The sequence below is a fragment of the Oncorhynchus gorbuscha genome, unplaced genomic scaffold (genome assembly GCF_021184085.1).
Source record: "Oncorhynchus gorbuscha isolate QuinsamMale2020 ecotype Even-year unplaced genomic scaffold, OgorEven_v1.0 Un_scaffold_726, whole genome shotgun sequence".
NCBI lineage: Eukaryota > Metazoa > Chordata > Actinopteri > Salmoniformes > Salmonidae > Oncorhynchus > Oncorhynchus gorbuscha.
In genome coordinates, this window is record NW_025745781.1 from 246,167 (window position 1) to 263,802 (window position 17,636).

General features: G+C 42.9%; 1 pseudogene across 1 annotated transcript in view; it reads right to left on the reverse strand.

Moving 5' to 3' along the window:
- Positions 1-872: 872 nt before the first annotated feature.
- Positions 873-17,636, reverse strand: part of LOC124019935 — a 31,280-nt pseudogene continuing 14,516 nt past the window's right edge. The window contains exons 10-40 of the transcript XR_006835877.1: positions 14,386-14,489; positions 14,072-14,210; positions 13,174-13,292; positions 12,864-13,013; positions 12,602-12,769; positions 12,131-12,434; positions 11,734-11,798; positions 11,553-11,640; positions 11,319-11,436; positions 11,080-11,203; positions 10,513-10,649; positions 9,783-10,038; positions 9,355-9,597; positions 8,647-8,823; positions 8,406-8,551; positions 8,207-8,297; positions 7,412-7,801; positions 7,164-7,290; positions 6,843-6,961; positions 6,156-6,352; positions 5,837-6,020; positions 5,533-5,698; positions 5,257-5,381; positions 4,787-5,095; positions 4,343-4,546; positions 4,065-4,190; positions 3,766-3,936; positions 2,259-2,363; positions 2,067-2,162; positions 1,520-1,651; positions 873-999 (exon numbers count right to left, since the gene is read on the reverse strand). The product of XR_006835877.1 is annotated as a myosin heavy chain, fast skeletal muscle-like (transcript). The remainder of the gene's footprint in view (positions 1,000-1,519; positions 1,652-2,066; positions 2,163-2,258; positions 2,364-3,765; positions 3,937-4,064; positions 4,191-4,342; positions 4,547-4,786; positions 5,096-5,256; positions 5,382-5,532; positions 5,699-5,836; positions 6,021-6,155; positions 6,353-6,842; positions 6,962-7,163; positions 7,291-7,411; positions 7,802-8,206; positions 8,298-8,405; positions 8,552-8,646; positions 8,824-9,354; positions 9,598-9,782; positions 10,039-10,512; positions 10,650-11,079; positions 11,204-11,318; positions 11,437-11,552; positions 11,641-11,733; positions 11,799-12,130; positions 12,435-12,601; positions 12,770-12,863; positions 13,014-13,173; positions 13,293-14,071; positions 14,211-14,385; positions 14,490-17,636) is intronic.

Sequence of the window (17,636 nt, forward strand, 5' to 3'; positions counted from 1 at the left end):
TGTTTAAAAGGTGTATTACTGTGTTTAGAAGGTATATTACTGTGTTTGGAAGGTATATTACTGTGTATTACTGTGTTTGGAAGGTATATTACTGTGTTTAAACTGTGTATTACTGTGTTTGGAAGGTCTATTACTGTGTTCAGAAGGTGTATTACCAAAATGTTCACACTTGAGGACAGTAGGGGAACGCTATTTATTATGGAAGTCTATATCTGCCGAAAATCTATTGGATAATGCAAATTGTCTAATGATAAATCAATATCACATTCGTCATTTCTTTCCCCATTTATGTGGGCATAATATCAATTGAACCCAGAACTAAAGTCTCACATAATTTGGTCAGATGCTCGATTACCATGTATGTTTAAGTAATGTTTTTTTTTACAATAGATTCATATTTGCATAATATGTGATAACATTCATATACAAAAATACGGTTTGTTGTTTCCTTAGAACTTTGTTCTGAGAATTTCCCAACAATCTCCAAATTGTTTCCTTTCAATTGCTACCATGGTTATGCATACATCTGCTGCTCATGTCTTTTTCTTTTTGAAACATTTATATTATATATATATATAACTTTATATTTATTTATATATATATATTTGGGCCTGTCCATAGTTTAAATGATCATGCTGATGTTTGGAAGGTCAGTCCCTGTGATCCATAGCTCAGTATGAATAGTGAGAGTGGTTCCATTTCTCTGGCCTCACCCCTCAGCTGTTTACCAAAAAAAGGGACCGCTTTTTTTGGGGAAAACACTTTGTTGATTTTGGAATCCCAGATTGCTCCTTTAATTAAAGTACAATATTTTATGGTATTAAACATCTGTTTGCTGAGTAATAAGTCCACAGTCACAAAGGAAGTGTATGTAGATCCACATGTTTTTAATCAATGCTCAACATTTCACCATGAAAATCATATTTTATGATACACAGGAAAATGGTAAGACTTTGATCTTCAATACTTTGGTCTTGTTTATTCAGCAACTTCTTTTCCCTGTAAGAAGAAAGAAATAATATAATGGATCAGTAATAATAATGAAAATTATAAATATATGGATAGAATATAATGGATCAGTAATAATAATGAACATGATAAATATATGGATAGAATATAATGGATCAGTAATAATAATAAACATGATAAATATATGGATAGAATATAATGGATCAGTAATAATAATGAACATGATAAATATTTGGATCAAGCATTTAATGCTCAGTGCTCAGCTTGGATTTTCAATTTTGAAGTACTGTATATATATACTATAAGTCCTATATAATATTTTTTTGTTTGTTGTTGCCCTTCCTGGGATGTTCTTCTTAGAGATCTTCAATACAGTTGAGTGTAAAAGTTCAGTATTGACCTCTGAGAAGACTGAATCATAGGTGGTGATGATGTGGTCATATCTGAACATGAGTCAGGTACAGGTTTAGCAGCAGTCCAATTTGTAAGTCGCTCTGGATAAGAGCGTCTGCTAAATGACTTAAATGTAAATGTAAATGTAGTTCTGTACCTTTCCAGAGTCACGGGTCTTAGCTCTGAGCTTGTTGACCTGAGTCTCAGCGATGTCAGCACGCTCCTCAGCCTCCTCCAGCTCATGCTGAACCTTCCTGAACTTAGACATGTGCTGGTTTGCTGCTTCCTCCTGGGTGAGGAAAGGGAGGGAGAGCAGAACATTAGCGTTTGAAGCTTCAGGTAGCAAATAAAAATATTATTTTCAGAAAAACACATATTGGCAGATTTAGGATAGCAATGTATACAGGGAGATATATGATACTGCAGAGAAAGTGAGTGTCAGAACGGGAACAAACCGCTGCCTCCAGCACTACCACTAGACCAGCTAATTAATATTCAATCTCCTTTAAGTTGGTAACACATAAGAGGCACTCAAAAATGTGCATAATTTCTTCAGCATTTACTTGCACTATCAATTATCATTGTTGACTGGTGTGCTGTAGCAACACTTCAACTAAACTGTATGGACATTACGTTTTGTAGGGGGAAAAAAAAACATTTTCCATTGTATGCTTTCAGAGTATTTGACCTAGTCTGTGACTCACCGCTTCCTCAGCCTGCCTCTTGTAGGCCTTCACTTTCATCTGCAGCTTATCTACCAGGTCCTGAAGTCTGCTAACATTCTTCTTATCCTCCTCAGTCTGTGAGAGAAGATCAAAGAATCAATGTCACAAGAGTTTTATACACAAACCTGTCTGTGTTAGTGTCAAGTGTGTGAAGAAGGCACTTTCTCTTACCTGGTAAGTGAGCTCCTTGACTCTGCGCTCATACTTGCGGACTCCCTTGACTGCATCTACACCTCTTCTCTGCTCGGCCTCCACCTCAGTCTCGAGCTCACGCACCTTTGTGGAACAAATACATGTAGGCATTTGTTTGAGGTGGTGAAATCAAATCAGACCTAACAACTATTTGTAAAACGGTAGAATCTTCTACCCAGTCAAGGAGGCACAATTGTTATCTGTTCCTATGTACTCTGTAATTATAACAACAACTTTTCATTATCGAGGTCAGTGGTTCTCAAAGTGGAATTTACATTTCAATTTGTTTATGTTTATTTATAGCAAGAACAGATTAAACAGCCAGGGATCTTTGGAAAACGTTTAGAGGGTGCAATACAGTACAATGTAATATTATTCATCCACAATTTATGTTATTAACTCTTAGATTAAAAAACGGGTCTGGGAGGCTCACAACTCAATTCTTCTTGTATTTGAAATATGACTTTCAAACATTTTGTCATGAGTTTTGTGGTGTATGGTGCAGTACCAGTGCGGCGACTAGAGGTCGCCACTCGCATGTTTTAATGTTGTGACATTGCTTCTATTATGGAGCTCGCGCTCTGGCAGTTGAGAGGAGTTCGCCATTTGAGTCAACAGCAAGACAGAAGCACCGACATAAATACATTTTAATGTCTTTATTTTGAAGGTAAGCGAGTGGAAAAACACCATATTCAAGACGGCAAAGTTTCTGGATGTGTACATATGTTTGAGATGTTATGTTGTATTTTCAGGTTTTACGAACTTATTAAACTCCGCTAGGTTAACCTCCGCTAGTCCGCTAGCCTAAAAGCTAATTCAGCCATTAGCCTGCTAGCTGGTAGCCCCGCATAGCAACGCTAGCTTCCCTAGCAACGGTTGTTGAATGAGACGTAACAATAGAGAGATAAATTATTACCATGACATTAATTCGATGAATGTATATTATATTCTGTGTTGATATTTATTGGGAATTATTATTATTATTATGATCGAAATGGCAGATTAGAAGAAGTCTTGATCCAATACCTTTTTATTTAAAGGTCTTGGATCAACTCCACTAAATAAGTGTACAATTATTATAATTTGTTTTGTTGTGATCATAAATCCATAGTAATTTAAATGTAATAGTAATTTAAGCTTTAAAACCGCAACATTTTCTCTCAGATGCAAACAAGGGGGACTTAAAAATGTTATTTCCCAGGGCCCGAGACTTGGTTAGTCCAGTCATGCACTGAAGAAGTCATAGTAAATCTGCGTGGATGCTATTTTTGATGCACTTTAAAGTAGGAGTTGTGTTCTGATATTATGAAGGGGGTCCCTGATGAATTCGCTACCACAAAAGGGGTGGTCCCTGATGCAAAGAATCTAGGTGGGTTATTGTGAGAACAAGTCATTAAACAATGTTCCTGTTTATTTTTATATGATCAAATACATTTCCAGCAATCCGTCTTTCAATCCACCCTAATCCACCGTGGTGGTATCTCACCCTGGACTCCAGTTTCTGGAGCTGCTTCTTGCCTCCCTTCATGGCCAGATTCTCAGCCTCATCCAGGCGGTGCTGCAGGTCCTTGACTGTGACCTCCAGGTTCTTCTTCATCCTCTCCAGGTGAGAACTGGTGTCCTGCTCCTTCTTCAGCTCCTCAGACATCATGGCCGCCTAGAATAGTAGTTTGTTTAATTTATGCACCAATCATAATGTCCCTCGCAGATCTTTGTTGTTCTTATCCAGCCCAGCTACCATTGGCACTTGGGGACAAATCAAGTTGATGTAATTAAAGGACTCACGTCAGTGATTGCCTTCTTGGCCTTCTCCTCTGCATTCCTGGCCTCCTGGATGATGTCGTCCACCTCTCCCTGCACCTGCACCAGGTCAGTCTCCAGCTTCTTCTTGGTCTTCAGAAGGCTGGTGTTCTGAAGGAGGAAGACGATTTGTTTGACTCTCAAGATAACTTGCAAGTCACAAGACTGAAATTCTGTACATCTAAAGCAAGCACTGTCAAATTCCAGGTGTGTTTAAATAGTATGCTTGGTTGAGTTTCATTAGAAACGGCTTTGACAGATACCTGGGAGTGCAGCAGTCCAACACGCTCGCTGGCGTCTACCAGCTCAGTCTCAGCCACTTTGCGGCCTCTCTCTGTCTGCTCCAGAGCAACTCTCAGCTCCTCGATTTCAGCCACCATCAGACCGTTTCTGCGCTCCACCATGGCTGCCTGCTCCTTCATGTCCTCTGCAGCACGGACGGCGTCATCAAGGTGCAATTGGGCATCCTGGGGTTCACAATGACATAGGTTCATTAGGACTTGTGGAAGTAGAGGTGATAGGATCGATCAGTGATAGAAATATTCATTGGTAAGAATTTCCCCAGTATCGCTACCTTTAGTACATAAACCACTCTATTCAAATCCTCTATTCTATTATTTTCTACAGATTCACAAATCTACAAACACATCTCTCACAAATCCCTCTCCATGTTCAGGTGTTTGAACCTGATGTCCCAGTCCCTTTACCTTGAGCTGTCCCTGGACATTCCTCAGCTGTTTCTGGGCCTCAGCGGCCTGCCTGTTGGAGTGGCTCAGCTGGATCTCCATCTCGTTCAGGTCTCCCTCCATCTTCTTCTTCACCCTCAGGGCATCATTCCTGCTCCTGACCTCAGAGTCCAGGGTGCTCTGCATGGAGTCAACCACCCTCTGGCTGTTCCTCTTGATCTGCTCCATCTCCTCATCCTTCTCAGCGATCTTCCTGTCCACCTCACCCTTGATCTGGTTCAGCTCCAGCTGCACACGCAGAATCTTGGATTCCTCGTGCTCCAGTGTTCCCTGGACAAACAGAGGCAGTCAGGCCAATTGTGTTCAATACATTTGGATGTAGGAATTAAATATATATGACTACAATAAACTCCAATATAGGGACTATTGGACTGTAGCTGGCGTTGGCTAGTGTAACAGTGCTTTTCCCATCAAACAGCTGCAGTTTGTACCTCAGCCTCCTCCAGAGCGGTCTGGATCTCAGACTTCTCTGTCTCCACGGTCTTCTTGGCCTTCTCCAGCTCATGGATGCTCTTGCCAGTCTCTCCGATCTGCTCAGTCAGGTCAGAGATCTCCTCTGCACACACACACACACACAGAAGCAATTTAGACTTGGGAGATTTTCACTGGATATCGCCAATGCACTGAAGTTGACATTGAATCATATTAACAGCAATTAATATTGCTAATGAAACATGAGCCAAATAGAACTGCTGTCAAATGCTCACGTTGCAGGTTCTTGTTCTCTCTCTTCAGAGTCTCCAGATGATCCAGAGCCTCCTCATAGGAGTTCTTCATCTTGAAGAGTTCAGTGCTCATAGAGCGAGCCTCCTTCTGAGCTCCTTCCAGCTCAGCCTGGCCCTCCTCATACTTCTGCTTCCACTCTGCCAGAACCTAGGGGAATCCATGGGATTTTCATCAGATGTCATTGATGAAGAGTTTTGAATCAGAAATATATGCTACAATTATACTACAATTCATCATATTTCAAACAGTAAATATCAGCCGAAGGTGAGGTTTATTCATTTTCACCTTGTCAAAGTTCCTCTGCTTCTTGTCGAGGTTGGCGGCCATTGCGTTGGCTCTCTCAACATCAATCATGAGGTCCTCCACCTCTCCCTGCAGCCTCTGCTTGGTCTTCTCCAGGGAGGCGCACTTGGAGTTGGTCGCCTCAATGGTCTCCTCCGCCTCCTGCAGATGCTGGGCCAGCTTCTTCCTGTTGGACAACAGAGGGAGGTTTTAGGGACTGAAAGAAATGTTACAATACATATTGATGTAACATTTTCTCAGAGCCCCCTACCACCCTCACCATCCACACCATATCTGAGTGTTTCTGTTGCGTGCGACTCACTTGGCCTCCTCCAGCTCCTCTGTGCGCTGGATGGCATCAGTTTCATACTTAGTCCTCCACTGAGCCACCTCACTGTTGGCCTTGGACATGCCGCGTTGCAGCTCTGCCTTGGCCTCCTGCTCCTCCTCAAACTGCTCCCTCAGAAGGTCACAGTCATGGCGGGCAGACTGGACACCATGGGCCAGTGCATTTTTAGCCTGTGAGAATGAAAGACAAGGAGAGATGAGTGAGATAGTCAAACACATTATGGTCGAAGTCTCTGAGGGTGGAGAGACAGTAGGACTCTCTGAGGGTGGAGAGACAGTAGGACTCTCTGAGGGTGGAGAGACAGTAGGACTCTCTGAGGGTGGAGAGACAGTAGGACTCTCTGAGGGTGGAGAGACAGTAGGACTCTCTGAGGGTGGAGAGATAGTAGGACTCTCTGAGGGTGGAGAGACAGTAGGAGTCTCAGAGGGTGGAGAGACAGTAGGAGACAGTAGGAGTCTCAGAGGATGGAGAGACAGTAGGACTCTCTGAGGGTGGAGAGACAGTAGGAGTCTCTGAGGATGGAGAGACAGTAGGAGTCTCTGAGGTTGGTGAGACAGTAGAAGTCTCTGAGGGTGGAGAGACAGGGTGGTGTAGTCACCATCTATATTAAGATTTGGCTATAAACTCTGTGGACGGTGGAGTCCATCTTGGGTCCCTTACCTTGACCTCCTCCTCAATCGCCCTCTTCAGCTCCTCCACCTGCTGGGTGAAGGCCTGTTTGCCTCTGGTCAGCTGAGACACCAGGGCTTCCTTCTCCTCCAGCTGGCGACCAAACTCACCTGCAGGGACAGAGGGACATCTTGTTAATAGGGTCTCTGTTCTCTAAGATTGAAAATGTATTTTGAAGTATCATAGGGCAATGTTAGTTTCTACTGTACTGTTCACAATGTATGTGGAGTGGACTATGTGGATATAGCCCCCAACACGTTATTGTGTTTTACTGAAGGAAAGCATTGGGTTGTTGATCATTGTTGATGGTACCATTTTCTGTCAGGAGTCTGGCTCTCTGTCCGCTGATGTCGTTGACCTGGCGAACATTCTCATCATTCTTAGTCTTCAGCTCACTCAGCTGGTCCTCAAGAGTACGGCACATCTTCTCCAGATTGCCCTGTTAGTGAAACACGTTCCATCATTACTTTATATATGTGACTCCTGTCAACTTCATGTCACTTTAATGGTGATGTAGTTGACCCTCCTCAACACTGCTTGATCAAAACATCACTACTCACCTTAGCCTTGGCGACGGCCTCCATATTGCTGGAGAGGTCATCAATCTCCATCTTGTACTCGCTCTTCTCCTTCTCCAGCTTCTGCTTGACGCGCTGCAGGTTGTCGATCTGCTCCCCGAGCTCAGCCACACTGTCGGCCTGCTTCTTGCGCAGAGCGGCGGCTGTGGCCTCATGCTGCAGGGTGGACTCTTCAAGATCACGACGCAGCTTCTGGAACTCAGCCTCACGCTTCTTGTTCATCTCAATCTGAGCAGCAGTGGCGCCTCCGGCCTCCTCCAGCCTCTCGCTGATCTCCTCAAGTTCCCTGGAGAGATCGGCCCTCTGCTTCTCAACCTTAGCCCTGGCAGCACGCTCAGCCTCAATTTCCTCCTCCAGCTCCTCAATACGGGCCTAGAACAGGGGCAGGAGCAGGTGGATGAACACTACAATACAGTTGAAACAATTGAACCTCACAAAAGAGTAACAGTATGTATATATTGCATGAATGTGTTTAATAAAAACCCAGTTACACTAATATATTCAGTAGACAGTGCCCCATGCAGAAGCCAAACCCTCAAAGGTAAGAAGTTAGACAGAGGACTCTACATGGATATGAGCCATTTTAACATGTATGTTGTCATTGAGGGCTGAGTGGGGATGGTAAGAAGCACCAACAAGAAACACCATCTTCCAACCTACTGAGCCATCAGAAGCCACCTGGAAAACTGTCTGCTGACAGAAAAAGTGTCCATTTTTTTAAAGGAAATGGTTCAAGTCTGTGCTTTTCTGTACTGGAGTTTATATCCTGTACTGTACCTGGAGTTCCTTGATCTTCTTCTGCAGCTGAGCTCCCAGAGACTGTTCATCCTCAACCTTGCTGAGGAGCTGGGTGGTCTCAAACTCCTTCCTAAGAAACACAAATATGTCAAATGCAGAGTTGGTTTTGGTTCGATAGTGTAAAAAACAAAAACAACCATTATAGCAGGTAATACTGTAGTCATTTGTTTGTGTTTACTTCTTGATTTTCTCATCAGCTTGCTGCTTGTCATTCTCCAGGTCCATTATGGACTCCTGGGCCAGTTTCAGATCTCCCTCCAGCTTTCTCTTGGATCTCTCAAGGTCCATACGGAGCTTCTTCTCTTGCTCCAGAGAACCCTCAAGCTAGAAGATAAAACACATATATTGTTCAAATCTAAACAACTGAAGATAATTTAATCTTACATACTATCATGGCCAAAATGTCAAACTCCACTCACGTCGTCCACTTGCTGTTCCAGCTTGGTCTTGGCCTTGGTCAGAGTGTTGACTTTGTCCTCCTCTGCCTGCAGGTCATCCAGTGTCTGCTGGTGGGCCTCTTGGAGGGCTTTCTTCTCCTTGGTCAGCTTGGCAACACTCTCATCCATAGACGCCATCTCCTCTGTCAGGTTTTTAACCTGAAATGGCCACAACATAATTATACTTTACCATAATGGGGAGATTTAGTTTGTTATATGTTGCCTTCAATTAATTTAGATTAGAAATGCCTCAACAATTACTGTACTATAGATTCAACACTAGGTGGCAGTGTTCATCATGCCCCTCTACTGAATGGAAGTCAAACATGACATAAAATAAAAAAAACTTTATTTAAATAGGCAAGTCAGTTAAGAACAAATTCTTATTTTCAATGATGGCCAAAGAACAGTGCCTTGTTCAGGGGCAGAACGACAGATGTTTTACCTTGTCATCTCGGGTAACCTTTCTGTTACTAGTCCAATACCACTAGACTACTTGCCGACCCATGAGAGGGGAGCAGAACATGCAATACATTTGGGGAGTACCCCACAACTGAAATTCTACTATTGTGTCCTAATTGTTCCTGCACCCACAATACAACGTGAATTCCATTTCTGTTAAGCTATGTTTTGAGTTGATTATTGATTGGATTATTGTTTGGTTAGACTGTCTATAGTAAGACACAAGACCTTGTTTTCAGTGGCGTGCTTCTCCTTCTCCACTTTGGCCAGGGTGAGCTCCAGGTCATCAATGTCCTTCTTCAGCTCAGAGCACTCATCCTCCAGCTTCCTCTTCTTGGCAGTCAACTCAGCATTGATCTCCTCCTCATCCTCCAGCCTCTCGGTCGTCTCTTTGAGTTTGGCCTCCAGCTGGATCTTGCTCTTGATGAGCCCCTCACACCTTTCCTCAGCATCGTTCAGACTCTCTCCTTCCTGGTTTCAGAACAGCAGAAACAAAATCAGAGGCCTTACTTTGTATCCAAGTATACATGTCACTCAAAGAGGTCAGAGCAAATCAATAGACATTCAAGAGATATATAACATGGGAAATACAAATGTGTATTCATGTGTATGCAAATGTTTGTTCATATGTATGTAAATGTGCCCGGGTCACTCACAGACGCGACTTGGAGCGCCAGGTCGTTCTTCTCCTGCGTCAGGGCCACCAACTTCTCCTCCATTTGCTTCTTTGTGGCCAGAGCCTTGGCCAGGTCTGCTGTCATCTTCTCATAGTTCTCCTTCATGTTGGCCAGCTCCTTCTCAGTCTCAGCGCTCTGCAGCAGGGGCTTGATCTTGAAGTACAACTTCATCCATGGCCAGGTTTTGACATTCATGAATGAGCGGATGTTGTACTGGATGGTGTAAACTGATTCTCTGGTTGACAGAAAGGACAGAGTGACATGGTGAGTGACATGCTTAAAGCTACATTCTGGGATTAGATGAACAACAAAACAGAACCACCTGCCACTGTTTGTTTACAGTTGAGGAATGGGGCGAGGGAAATGTAACCCCTCCTAAATTCATAGACAGTGCTCTAGATGTCAAATCTGACAGGTCGTGCATTCTAAGCTCATGAGACATTTTATATTCTTCAAGAATGAAAAGGTAAATACCAAAAATGTAAATGACAGTTGAACAGCCAAATCCCAAACTGCAGCTATAAAGCTAGAATCCTTAGTTGCTACATCCATTTCTGGACTAAATGAATTAACCCAAAAGCTGTAGTAGACCATTATAAGATGTACTTTCTCATTCTGAACAACTCACAGCATATACAGTATGTAATCATAATGCATTAGATACAGGTGGTTGACAGAAAGCTTTGCCAAGATGGCTACTATTCCTCACCTCCTCTCCATCATCTTGGTGAACTCTCTCCTCATGAGGAATCCACGGCTGAGAGCCTGGACCATGCCGACCAGAGTGGCCAGCTTCTCATCTCTCATCTCCTCCAGGACACCCAGCAGACCGGCTTTGAAGAACACCTGAGACACAGGTTAACATGGTCAATGGAACCACAGATAGAAAGGGTTGAATCAAAAGAGGGGAACAACACCACTAGATTGATTTAAACAACATTAACTCTGCAATGGTTACAAACAAACCACGGGATGGGTTGTTTCTAAGTTGTTAGTTATTGTACAATTGTAGATTAATAATGTACACAGATGCAGATAACTGCAGCCATACCACTCTAACACAATGTACATGATAATGACTTTAGTTTCTCTTCTATACTTGTGATGCATGACTTTGAAGAAAAACAGTACAATGTTTTTCCACCTTTTCCATTAGTTAAATGAAGAAGAAAGAACAAAGGATGGATAGATCACCTGGAGAGATTTTATATGGTACCGGTTTAAATTATTATTCCAGTTGTGTTTTGTTGTTTTATTCCAGTTGTTTTTGACTGACCTTGGTGTGTCCAAACTTGTAATCCTCGTGATTCACATCAATGGACCCAAGCAGCTTCTCAGAAGCCTTCTTGTTGTCCATGAACTGGCCCTCAGGGATGACGCTGGCATTCAGTACTTTGTACCTGAATAAAGATAGATTATTTACATATGTGCAGTTGTAGGTTGGTTATATTACGTAAAAGGTAAGCTTATCCTTGGAGCAGATCTGTGAGCATGTGTGAATTTATGTTTGTGTACCTCTGCTTGAAATCAGCATAGATGATTCTGCTGGGGAATCCCTTTCTGCAGATCCTGATACCCTCCAGTACACCATTACACCTGAGTTGGTGGATAACCAGGAAGTTCTCCATCAGACATGGTAAAACAAAACAAGTCTCTTTTAATACTCATAAACAGGTTATATATTGGGATTGTTAAGGTTACTGCTACTATACTGATAAGATGACATATTTAACTCAATATTTCTTGTACCTGGAGTCTTTGACTCATTGGGGATCAGGCAGCGCACAAAGTGAGGATGAGTGCTCCTCAAGTTGGTCATCAGCTTATGTAAGTTCTCCTGTAAGAGGGTTACAAAGCATTTTCTCAGACATCATTTATGATAATCAATGCACCTTTTGAAGGACTGAATCTACACATTTCAAAAGCTCACCCTGAACTGGGAGGACACAGTCTGCATGGAACCACCCTTCTTCTTGCCTCCTTTCTTGGCTTTATCTGTTAAAATGTGGAAAAGTTAAATATAACTAGAAAAGTACATTTCCTAGAGCGGGTGGAATGAATATAATAATTAGAAGAGTATGTAAGAAATCTAGAGTGGTCTTGTATTCAGCAAGCACACTAATTATAAACCAGATAATCTCTGGTTAACTTCACACTTATCTAGAGTCAAATGCTGCCAATGAGATTGTGTAGAATAACACCTATTGTATGATTAAATTAACCCAGTAATAAACCCTGAGAAAGTGTGATACATTCAAAGACTTTAAAGAACATTTGGTTGTAACAAGTGCTTTAAATTAAATATTTTGACGTGATGCCAGTCTTACCCTCAGGTGGGGCAGCAGGATACAGGGCAGCCAGAATTTTGACTCCTGACTTCCCGTACAGTTGACAAACTGAGTCGTTCAGGGGGTCCTTGTTCTTCTCCAGCCATCCAGTGATGTTGTAGTCCACAGTGCCGGCGTAGTGCACCAGGGAGAAGTGGGCCTCTGCCTTGCCTTTGGCAGGCTTGGGCTTCTCAAACGCCTGTGTTTTGCCAAGATGCTGGGAGTACAGCTTGTCCTTGAAGGTGGTGTCTGAAGACTTGGGGTACATGCACTCCTCTTCAAGGATGGAGAAGATGCCCAATGGCTTTACGAAAAGAGATGTATATCAAATTAGTGATATTTCCATTTAGGATCACATTTATTCCTTTTGCAAACATTCTATTTGCGGGTTATATTCATTTAGGAAACATTGAGTTCTCAACAGAGTTCTCAACAGATACGCTATACCATTATAATCCTCAGACATCTTACCTTCTCAATAAGCTCAATGCAGGCAGCCAAGTCCATGCCGAAGTCAATGAAGGCCCAGACGATTCCCTCCTTGTACTCCTCTTGCTCCAGGACGAACATGGTGTGGTTGAAAAACTGTTGCAGTTTCTCATTGGTGAAGTTGATGCACAGCTGCTCCATGCTGTTGTACTGTTGATGGAGTTTTAAAAGGGATCATTTCATCATACAAGGTTGTAATCCATCTCAATCAGAACTAATTGTCTTGTACTGGTCTCATACTCACATCAAAGATCTCAAACCCGGCAATGTCAAGCACACCGATATAGAACTGCCTTGGCTGCTTGGTGTCCAACATCTCATTGATACGGATGACCATCCACAAGAACATCCTCTCATAGATGGACTTGGCCAGAGCACTGACTGAGTTATTAACCTGCAATGATAATACCTCAAATTAATACGTGAGATATTGACCATGTCTCTTGATAAGAGCTAGGGAAAAACAAGATACTTTTTTTTTTAAAGCTATGCACTCATCCCCAAAATAATTATGGTGCTCAGAAAATGGTAGATGCTCTGTTTGGCTGACTTACCTGAGGCACAGTCTGTCCCTTGGTCACATACTCGTTGCCGACCTTCACTCTGGGGTAGCACAGAGCCTTCTACATCTCAGCTGAGTTCAGGCCCAGCAGGTAGCCGATTTTATCAGCCACTGGAGAGAGAACCAACAACAACAGACTCAGGGACACAAGATCACTTGTTTCTGATTTCACACTGACAAAATAGTTTGGCTATCTTTTTTGTGGGTTAGGTTTAGGTTTTCTCACATATCTATCATTTCAAATCATTTCTGGAGGTTGGAATTGTGTCTTAAAAATAACTCCTGCCTGACTACACTGGGTGTACAAAACATTAGGAACAACTGCTCTTTCCATGACATAGACTGACCAGGTGAAAGCTATGATCCCTTGTTGATGTCACCTGTTAATTCCACTTCAATCAGTGTAGATGAAGGGGGGAGACAAGTTAAAGAAGGATTTTTAAGCCTTGATACTGTTGAGACATGGATTGTGTATGTGTGCCATTCAGAGGCTAAATGGGCCTGACAAAATATTTACGTTCCTTTGAACAGGGTATGGTAGTAGGTGCCAGACGCACCGATTTGAGTGTGTCAAGAACTGCAATGCTGCAGGGTTTTCACACTCAGCAATTTCCTGTGTGTATAAAGAATGATGCACCACCAGCAGGACATCCAGCCAACTTGACACAATTGTGGGAAGCATTAGAGCCAGCATGGGCCAACACCCCAGTGGAACATTTTCGACACGTTTTCGAGTCCAGGCCCTGACAAATTTATGCTGTTCTGAGGCCAAAAGGGGGTGCAACTCAATGTTAGGATGGTGTTCCTAATGTTTTATGCACTCAGTATATTTCTATCTTTGGGAATGGGACTAATGCTTTATATAATGTATATCTATGAGTGGGACTCACCCTCTGTGCCGTCTGGCTCGGCCTGCTCCTCACGCTGCTTCTGCTTGAATTTCAAGTTGCCATGGTGCAATACAGCTCCTGTCAGCTTGTAGATGGCCTGCTTCTCTTCATTAGTGAAGCCCAGGATGGTAATGGCATCCTGACATTAAAGAGGAAGTACAACAGTGATGAACTGAATGGTAGTTTGCTATGTGAAAAATAATACATGAAGATTCCCAACTACCACCAAGTTGGAATTGCACAGTGCATTCAGTGTGTATGGTGGTCCTATCCATTCCATATCTAGAGTTTGGTTAACCCTTTGTTTGACTCACATCTGTGGCATCCAGCTCGTCATTGTCATTAATGCTGGCCACAGTGATCTGTCCCTGACTACACATGGGGAAGTCGTAGGGGTTGGTGGTGATGAGCGCCATTTCTGTGGACAACAGAGAACAGCTTGTCAGTTAAATCTCTTAGAATTCTGCTGTTCTAACTTCAGTATCTCTCCCTCCTTTACTCAATAGATGGACTCAAGGATACATGTAGTATATAATGAATAATATCAAAAGAGGAGACTGAGACTTGTGGACTAGTGCATCACAGTGTATAACTTTATAGATATTTCCCAGAGACCTGACCCATGTCTAGATGCCTTGTTACCTTGCATGTACTCATTGTAATAGTATTATTAGTGTGGATTATAGTGTGGAGGGGTTGAGGGTAGATGAAGCATGGGACAAATAACAAACAAAAGACAACTATTGTAAAATACATTGTGTATGTAAAATGTATATAGTATGTATAAACTGGAAGTAGAAGCCTAAGTATTGTTGTCCATTTGTTAACTCCAATTAGGGGAGGGATGGTAGGGTTAGGGGAGGAGTGGTAGGGTTAGGGGAGGAGTGGTAGGGTTATGGGAGGAGTGGTAGGGATGATAGGGTTAGGGGAGGAGTGGTAGGGTTAGGGGAGGAGTGGTAGGGTTAGGGAGGAGTGGTAGGGTTAGGGGAGGAGTGGTAGGGATGATAGGGTTAGGGGAGGAGTGGTAGGGTTAGGGGAGGAGTGGTAGGGATGATAGGGTTAGGGGAGGGATGGTAGGGTTAGGGGAGGAGTGGTAGGGATGATAGGGTTAGGGGAGGAGTGGTAGGGTTATGGGAGGAGTGGTAGGGTTATGGGAGGAGTGGTAGGGATGATAGGGTTAGGGGAGGAGTGGTAGGGTTAGGGGAGGAGTGGTAGGGATGATAGGGTTAGGGGAGGAGTGGTAGGGTTAGGGGAGGAGTGGTAGGGATGATAGGGTTAGGGGAGGAGTGGTAGGGTTAGGGGAAAATCTGGGTGGGAATCATTTTCTCTGGACCTCTACTTTGTCGTACCAACTATGTCAGGTTTGTGGCCTGTCATCATCTGGAAGAAGATGTGGTAGCCTCTCTCATCGGGCAGCTGGAAGGTCACTCTGGACTTCTCCAGCAGGTCTGAGAGAGAATGAGTGAATGAGTGAATGACACACAGAGAAAGAGAGAAGAGAACATGGGATAAAATTACATTTGATTAATGATCTCCAAAAAAGAATCTGTGTGAATTTAGGAAAGCATTGAGACACAATCAAAACCAACTCACAAGTCACAATGTCAGCTTTAGCCAGTTTACCAGCTTGGAAGTGAATCCTGATGAATTTACCCTGTTGAAGATTATGGGGGTTAGAAATAGGCCAACAAATTAATTTAACATTTTACTTTGATAGACCCCTTTAAACGTTACAGTTTGTTGGACAGATGTTGGGTCTATTGATACATATATAGGATCTTGATGTAGGATCCAGTTTGCTACAGCAGGGGAGGAAATCCTGCAGCAACAGGAAATGTGAATTATTAAGTGGATTGCAAATCATTTAAAGAAAATTGGTAGGGGTTGATATTTTTATTTTCTTACTATAGCAAAATCAAGAATACAATTTTAAAGTGTATACTATAGGGAACTAATGAAATACATTTTTCCAATATAAGTTAACTTCCACAGTATGCCCTTCATACTTACAAAGCGAGACGAGTTGTCGTTCCTCACTGTCTTGGCATTACCGTAAGCCTCCAGTAGAGGGTTTGCTGCAATGATCTGATCCTCAAGAGACCCCTGATTGAGACAAACACAAGTTGCTCAAAAACTGGTAAAGTGCTAAAGTAAATTTTTCTTCATTGCTTGAAATGTGTTAAAAAGGCAAACACAAGAACAACCTACCTGCATTTTGCTGGGGTCTACTTCCTTCTTCTTCTCTCCACCAGACACTGCAATGGTGGCAAAGTACTGGATGACACGCTTGGTGTTTACATTTACATTACATTTAAGTCATTTAGCAGACGCTCTTATCCAGAGCGACTTACAAATTAGTGCATTCACCTTAGTTGACAGTCTTTCCTGCACCGGATTCTCCACTGGTTTATATGACAGAGAAAGAGGGGTTTTAGTTACATGTTTGAGTGTCAGATTGACTTTCACTAAGAAATAGCGTAGAAAAATACACTGTTAACCTGTGTTCTGACATAAGTCTTTAACAAATAATCCTTCTAATCGACTCGTTATTACACATAACCTGATGCTCTAATCCACATATGTCAGAGTCAAGGCCCGCGGGCCACATCCGGCCCGCGAGAAGGTTTTTTACGGCCCCTGGGATGATCTTGATTTATTATTAGAACCGGCCCGCAGACCGCAGCAAGCCGGCAGCCCGCAGATCTTTTACACGCACCAATACTACATTTCCCACAATGCAACGGTGACGCACCGAGCAGTAGGCTGCTTCATTTCAATATTTATTGGCACAGCAGTTGTCAGCATCACAGTAAAATTAACTTTCAGATACCCATCAAAAATGGCAAAACGGAAGGTGGACACTGAGAACCGGGGTTTCAAACAAGGTGGGAGTCGGAGTATTTGTTCACGGAGGTAGCTGGAAAACCTGTGTGTCTTCTGTGTGGAGAAAGTGTGGCGGTACTGAAAGAGTATAATCTGAGACGACATTATGAAACGAAACACGCGGACAACAACAAGAATATGGACATGGAACAAAGGCTACAAAAGGCAGAGGAATTAAAACGAGGCCTCAAATCTCGACAGGCTCTGTTCAAAAAAGCCAAATCACAAGGCCAGGCTGCTGTCAAGGCCAGTTTTATTTTGGCAGAAGAGATCGCTAAATCAGCCCGGCCATTTACGGAGGGGATTTCATCAAAAACTGCATGATTAAAGTTTGTGACGAAGTTTGCCCAGAAAAAGGCAACTCTTTTTAAATGTGAGTCTGAGCAGAAACACCATTGCCGAGAGAGTAGACCAGTTGTCCATCAATCTAAAAGAGCAGCTTGTGAAAAAGGGAAAAGATTTCATTGCATATTCCTTGGCTGTGGATGAGAGCACCGACATTTCTGACATTGCCCAGTTGTCAATTTTCATCCGCGGAGTGGACTCCAGCCTAAGCGTGACAGAGGAGTTTTTGGCTTTACGTCCTATGCATGGCACAACTACGGGGCATGATTTGTATGAAGAGGTGTCAAGATGTGTAAATGAGATGGAGCTGCCTTGGGAAAAACTCGTGGGTTTGACA